The sequence below is a fragment of the Neofelis nebulosa genome, chromosome 5 (assembly GCF_028018385.1).
Source record: "Neofelis nebulosa isolate mNeoNeb1 chromosome 5, mNeoNeb1.pri, whole genome shotgun sequence".
NCBI lineage: Eukaryota > Metazoa > Chordata > Mammalia > Carnivora > Felidae > Neofelis > Neofelis nebulosa.
Genome location: NC_080786.1, coordinates 126176410 through 126181949, shown reverse-complemented (window position 1 = coordinate 126181949; position 5540 = coordinate 126176410). Strand labels below are relative to the sequence as shown.

The 5540-nt window shown below is 36.1% G+C and overlaps 1 pseudogene; it reads right to left on the bottom strand.

The window, feature by feature from the left end:
* Positions 1-3585: 3585 nt before the first annotated feature.
* LOC131513193 (heterogeneous nuclear ribonucleoprotein A1-like) lies at positions 3586-4658 on the bottom strand (annotated as a pseudogene).
* Between the last annotated feature and the right edge of the window lie 882 nt (positions 4659-5540).

Below are 5540 nucleotides of genomic sequence, written 5' to 3'. Positions count from 1 at the left end.
TCCACTGAGCTTCTGGCTCTGCTGCTTGGCTATAAACTCCCACTTATCCCTGTAGTCAGAGTTGAGCCTGACCTCCCTTATTGCAATAGTCCTGACTGCAATCTTCTTTTTAACAACCATCAGAATACTTTTGTAACACTATTTAGCCGAATGTATATGAATTGATGTTATCTATTTTTTTTTTAGAAAACAAAACAAAACTGCCATCCTTCTAACCTTTAAATAATGATCTTTATGAAAAGTTCAACTATATAGAGTCTAAAAGCATACTGAGCAGGAAAGTAAATCAAAAGAAAAATGAAAAACTAGGAAAAAATATAACTGCAGCTCAAATATCTGACAAAAATTTTGATGTCTGAACATAGAAAGGACTGTTAAAACCAACATAACGAAAAACAGAAAATATGTCATTAACAGGAATATGAATTCCAGAGGAAAAAAATTGATACACAAATGTTTTTTAAACCCCATGAGAAGGGTTTCAACTTGGAGACCTCTAGTTGTCTGCCAGTAGTCATTCTCCCGTCTTTCTTAGAAAAAAAAATTAATTACTTAAAAAATAATTACTTAATAATAAAATAAAAATAAAATAAAATAAAATAAATAAACTTGCTTTATAGTTGCAGCTTGTGGCCATTTGACTTTAGGTCTCAAAATTATATGTAAATGAAAGTGTTGGGAGATAGCCAGGAAATCTGCTTTAAAAGAAGGGTCAAATCTTGATTGTTCTTCTTGCTTTCTCTTAATTCATTTTTTGAGCGCACTATGATAGTTGAGTCTCCAGATGATGTTTGGAACATGAACATGAGGTTAGAGACATAAGCCTGGAACACAGTCAGTTTTGTGGTGCTGCCATATCCCGGGGTTCCCTACCTCCCAAAGTCTTCTGTTTTGTTTTTAACAGGAGAGAAATGCAACATTCTGTGATTTGAACCTGTGTTACTTTGTATTTTCTTTTGTTATGCGGACAAACCTAATTGTATGTGATAGAAATTCATTCACAAATAAAGAAAAACTAATGAAAAATATTACTTTTAGTTATCAACTTGGCAAAGATGAAAAAGGTTGAAACTTTTTCTGTCAGGGTGTGACAGAAACTATTTCTGTCAGGGTGTGAAAAAAACAGGCATTGTTTTTTTAAAGCCTCCTCATACATTGTCAACTTTGGGATACTTACCAAAATTTTAATTATGTATCACTTGTCCCAGCAGTTAGACATTTAGGAATTTAAATTTTTCTTTTTTTAAAAATTTTTGAATGTTTATTTATTTTTGAGAGACAGAGTGCACGTGGGGGAGGGGCAGAGAGAGAGGGAGACACAGAATCCAAAGCAAGCTCCAGGCTCAAAGCTGTCAGTGCAGAGCCCAACACGGGGCTCAAACTCACAAAAAGCGAGATCATGACCTGAGCCCAAGTCAGCTGCTTAACCAACTGAGCCACCCAGGCACCCCTAAAATTTCTTTTAAGGAGACTTCCTGGATGTCTTTTGCATATATATGTATATTTATTTATCATTTTTATTTATCATTTTCCAGACCTTCATTCCAAGGTCACCCATAGCTGTAATAGAAAAAGCTATAAAAATATTGGGTTGCAATTTCAGCATTTAGTATAGAATTGAGGTAAATATAGAGTTCAATAATAAAGTTCTGGTAATATATTTAGAAAACACGGAACATCTACGTTTAACTACTAGGTTAGTAGTAGACAACCCTGCCTTTACAAGGGATGAAGGAGATTTCCGGTTACTGATATAGAAGCATAGCTAGGAAAGACTGAGTAAAAAAGCAAGTCTGTAAAGTTCTGCCTTCCTCACAATGCTTTAGGCAGTTTTGACCTCCTTTGCCCTCTTCCTCTGTGTATTCTGATAGCATTTTCTAGCTGGAAGATAACCTTAAAGCTGTTAGGATAGTCTCAATTTGTCTCAGTGAATTCTTTTAACAAGATACACAAAATAAATCCTGAACTTAAGCCACTTACACTAGACTGACTTGTATTGCAGGTCGCGTTCAATGGTCATTCCAGAACCCAAATGCCTCCCAATGTAGAAAGGAGAGTAACAGGAAGTCAAGTCTGATTGTTTGGGAACTTCCCAGACACTGATGCTGACGTGGCAGTCACGTTGGGTAGGATCTATAAATCATGTGTCTGACAGTTCAGCCTTAAGTAATAATTCAACAGTCAAGGTATGTTGATATCCATAAAGCAAATTGGAGAATAGATTGGTTGTATAAAAGAAAATGATAAGAAGAGTAGGTTTCTAGATGGATACACCAGGAATTGTTAATAGTGAGAAATGACCCTAAATACTATGCTTTATGCACGAAATTATTTTTCCCATACACAATAATATTAATTTTGACTTGCACTGAAATTAACACAAGAAAGTAAATATATTTTTCCAACTTCAGGTACATAAGAACTACCCATACTACTGTTATTTACATCAAGATCTGTGACAGCTTTGTCACTGAGTTATAGATTACAAGGTTGGTGAGGAAATTCAAATTTGATTTCTGAATGGAAGTTTATTTCATGAACTATAAACATCATTGTATCAAGACCGAGAATTACATTAGAATAAACTTATTAAAGTAGAAATTCATAGGGAAGTTTCCTTAAAATCAGAATTTAGTTATGATCATTCTGATAATAACAAAGTAAGGTTAAGTAGAAATATGGCATACAGACCTTTTATACAAATGTAGGTACTGTTTATATTTTCAGTGTGTTTTAGTACAGCTAACATATAAATACTCTGTTGCCTTCTTCATTGTACAAGCTGTTATCTAATGTTAGGGATCTCCTTGCTTTGTAATAATCTCAAAGGATCATTTCCTACAACTCAGAGTCTTCCTTTCCTTTCTTTCTCTTTCTTTCTTTCTTTCTTTCTTTCTTTCTTTCTTTCTTTCTTTCTTTCTTTCTTTCTTTCTTTCTTTCTTTCTTTTCTTCCTTCCTTCCTTCCTTCCTTCCTTCCTTCCTTCCTTCCTTCCTTCCTTCCTTCCTTCCTTCCTTCCTTCTTTTTCTTTCTTTCTTTCTTTCTTTCTTTCTTTCTTTCTTTCTTTCTTTCTTTCTTTCTTTTCCTTCCTTCCTTCCTTCCTTCCTTCCTTCCTTCCTTCCTTCCTTCCTTCCTTCTTTCTTTCTTTCTTTCTTTCTTTCTTTCTTTCTTTCTTTCTTTCTTTCTTTCTTTCAGACCCATTTATTTAGCATCATGATCAGACTATTACATTTAGCAATCAACAGCATGGATGCAAAAAAAAAAAAAAATGTACATTAAAACCCTTTGTTGGAATGCTTTACACTTTCCACAGAACAGAAACTAAAATAACCTGTTGTATAACTGCCCATACACATGAGTATTGTCTAAAACATGTCTTTGTAGCAGCTAGGCCCTGCGACCAGTGTGCGTGGCTGAGTTCACAAATTTGTTGTAACCTGTAGCTTCCTGTCACTTCTCAGGCTCTCCTCTCCTGCTAAGCTTTGTTTCCTGACAGTAATTAAAACTTCCTGCCACTGCCATAGCCACTGCTTCTGCTGGAACTCTCCTAGCTGCCTTGATTTCATGGTTTGGCAAAGTATTGGCCTCTACCACCATAGGGGCCAGAGCTTCTGCCTCCAAAATTTCCTCCTTCCTGGGTCCAAAATTTGAAGATTGACTGTTGTAATTGCCAAATTCATTTTAGCGTCTATCACCACCAAAGTTGCTTTCATCAGTACTAAATCTGTTACAGCCATCCCTGCTGTCATCATAGGGAAACTTAAGTTTCCTCTGTGACCAAAGTTGTCATTCCCACCTAACCCACTTCCATGACCACCACCGAAGTTTCCAGAATACTTTGACCTCTTTGGCTGGATGAAACATCAGCCATCTCCTGCTTAGATACAGCTCTCCTTACTTCACAGTCATTGCCATTCACAGTATGGTATTTTTAAATTTTATTTTTTTAAGTTATTTTTTTTTAATTTATTTATTTTTGAGAGAGAGAGACAGAGTGTGAGTGGGGAAGGGGCAGAGAGAGAGGGAGACACAGAATCTGAAGCAGGATCCAGGCTCTGAGCTGTCAGCACAGAGCCCAAAGCCTCACAAAACGAAATCATGACCTGAGTGAACCTGAGCCTAAGTCAGATGCTCAACCGACTGAGCCACCCAGGTGTCCCCACAGTACGGTGTTTTTGAATAACAATCTTGTCTACAGAGTCAAGGTCATCAAATGTTATAAAAGCACCGCCTCTCCTTTTGCCACTGCCTCAGTCAGTCATGACCGACTTGAATCACTTCAATTTTCTCATACTGTTCAAAATAATCTCTTGTGTCTTCCTTAATGCCACCGATGAAAAATCTTTTTCACAGTTAAGTGGGAACTGGGTCTTTGAGAATCTTCTCTGGAGACAGTCCTCTTTGGATCTACAACTCTTCCATCTACCTTGTGTGGCCCTGCATTCATGGCTGCGCCCACCTCCTCCACAGTGGCATGCATGACAAAGCCAAAGCCCCTGGAGCTCTTGGTGTTTTGGTCTTCATTACCACACAGTCTGCTAAGAGTTCCATATTGCTCAACATGGCTCCTCAGACTCTCCTCGCTTGTTTCAAAGCTCAGACCTCCAAAGAAAAGCTTCAGCAGCTGAACAGGCTCTTTGGGAGACTCTGACTCAGACATGATGGCGGTGGACAGGGAGACGTTAACGGTGCTTCCTCAGTGGCTTCCATGGGCAGAAAGTCAATTTACTTCTCATAGAAGCTTAGTGAAAGTATTGGGAGCTTATATATTTAAAATTTTCACAGTGTTATTATACGAAGTTGTATTACTTGGAAGGGATTGTAGGAAAGAGATTTTTCAGATGATGTCCTTCTGTATTGCTTTTACTATTTCCAAATGATTTTTTTTTACTATTTCTATAAAATAAATTAGAAATATATCTCTTGGGATTAAATTATCATACAAATGAATTCAAACAAAACCGTGCTCAAATAAAGAATATAGCTTTCTTTCTTTTGTTTTCCTTTTTTATTTCTCCCTTTCAAGTATTAAATAAATACTATTGTGGGGAAAGATTGTAAGGTAATAGATTTCTGAAAATCACTCTGAGGTGAATGAATTAGTTTACATGATAAATAAATGCCATTCTGTGTACAGCTACTGAAAATAAGTATCAAAAAGTAGAATTCTATGATTCAGTAAATACCTGGAATACATTAGGTAAAATCTTCGCATTCAAATCCTTGCTCACTCTGTATTTTTTCAGTGTGATCTTGGGAGAGAAAAAACGAAAACAAAAACCTCTTTCAACCATATGTAATTGACACGCTATAAAAGAAGTGTGGGAGCAAAAACAGAAGAGAGTGGAATTCTTTACACGTTAAGTTTATAACTCTGATGACAAGGATAAATGATAGAAGGAGAGTAAGAAACGTTTTTGAAAACAAACTTTCAGCAATTGTGGTAATCATTCTTTCAAAATTATCTAATTTATAATAGAGAATTGTTTTCTGAAAATAAAAATTAGTTACAGCATGAGAGAAAAAATAATTTTGACACTTT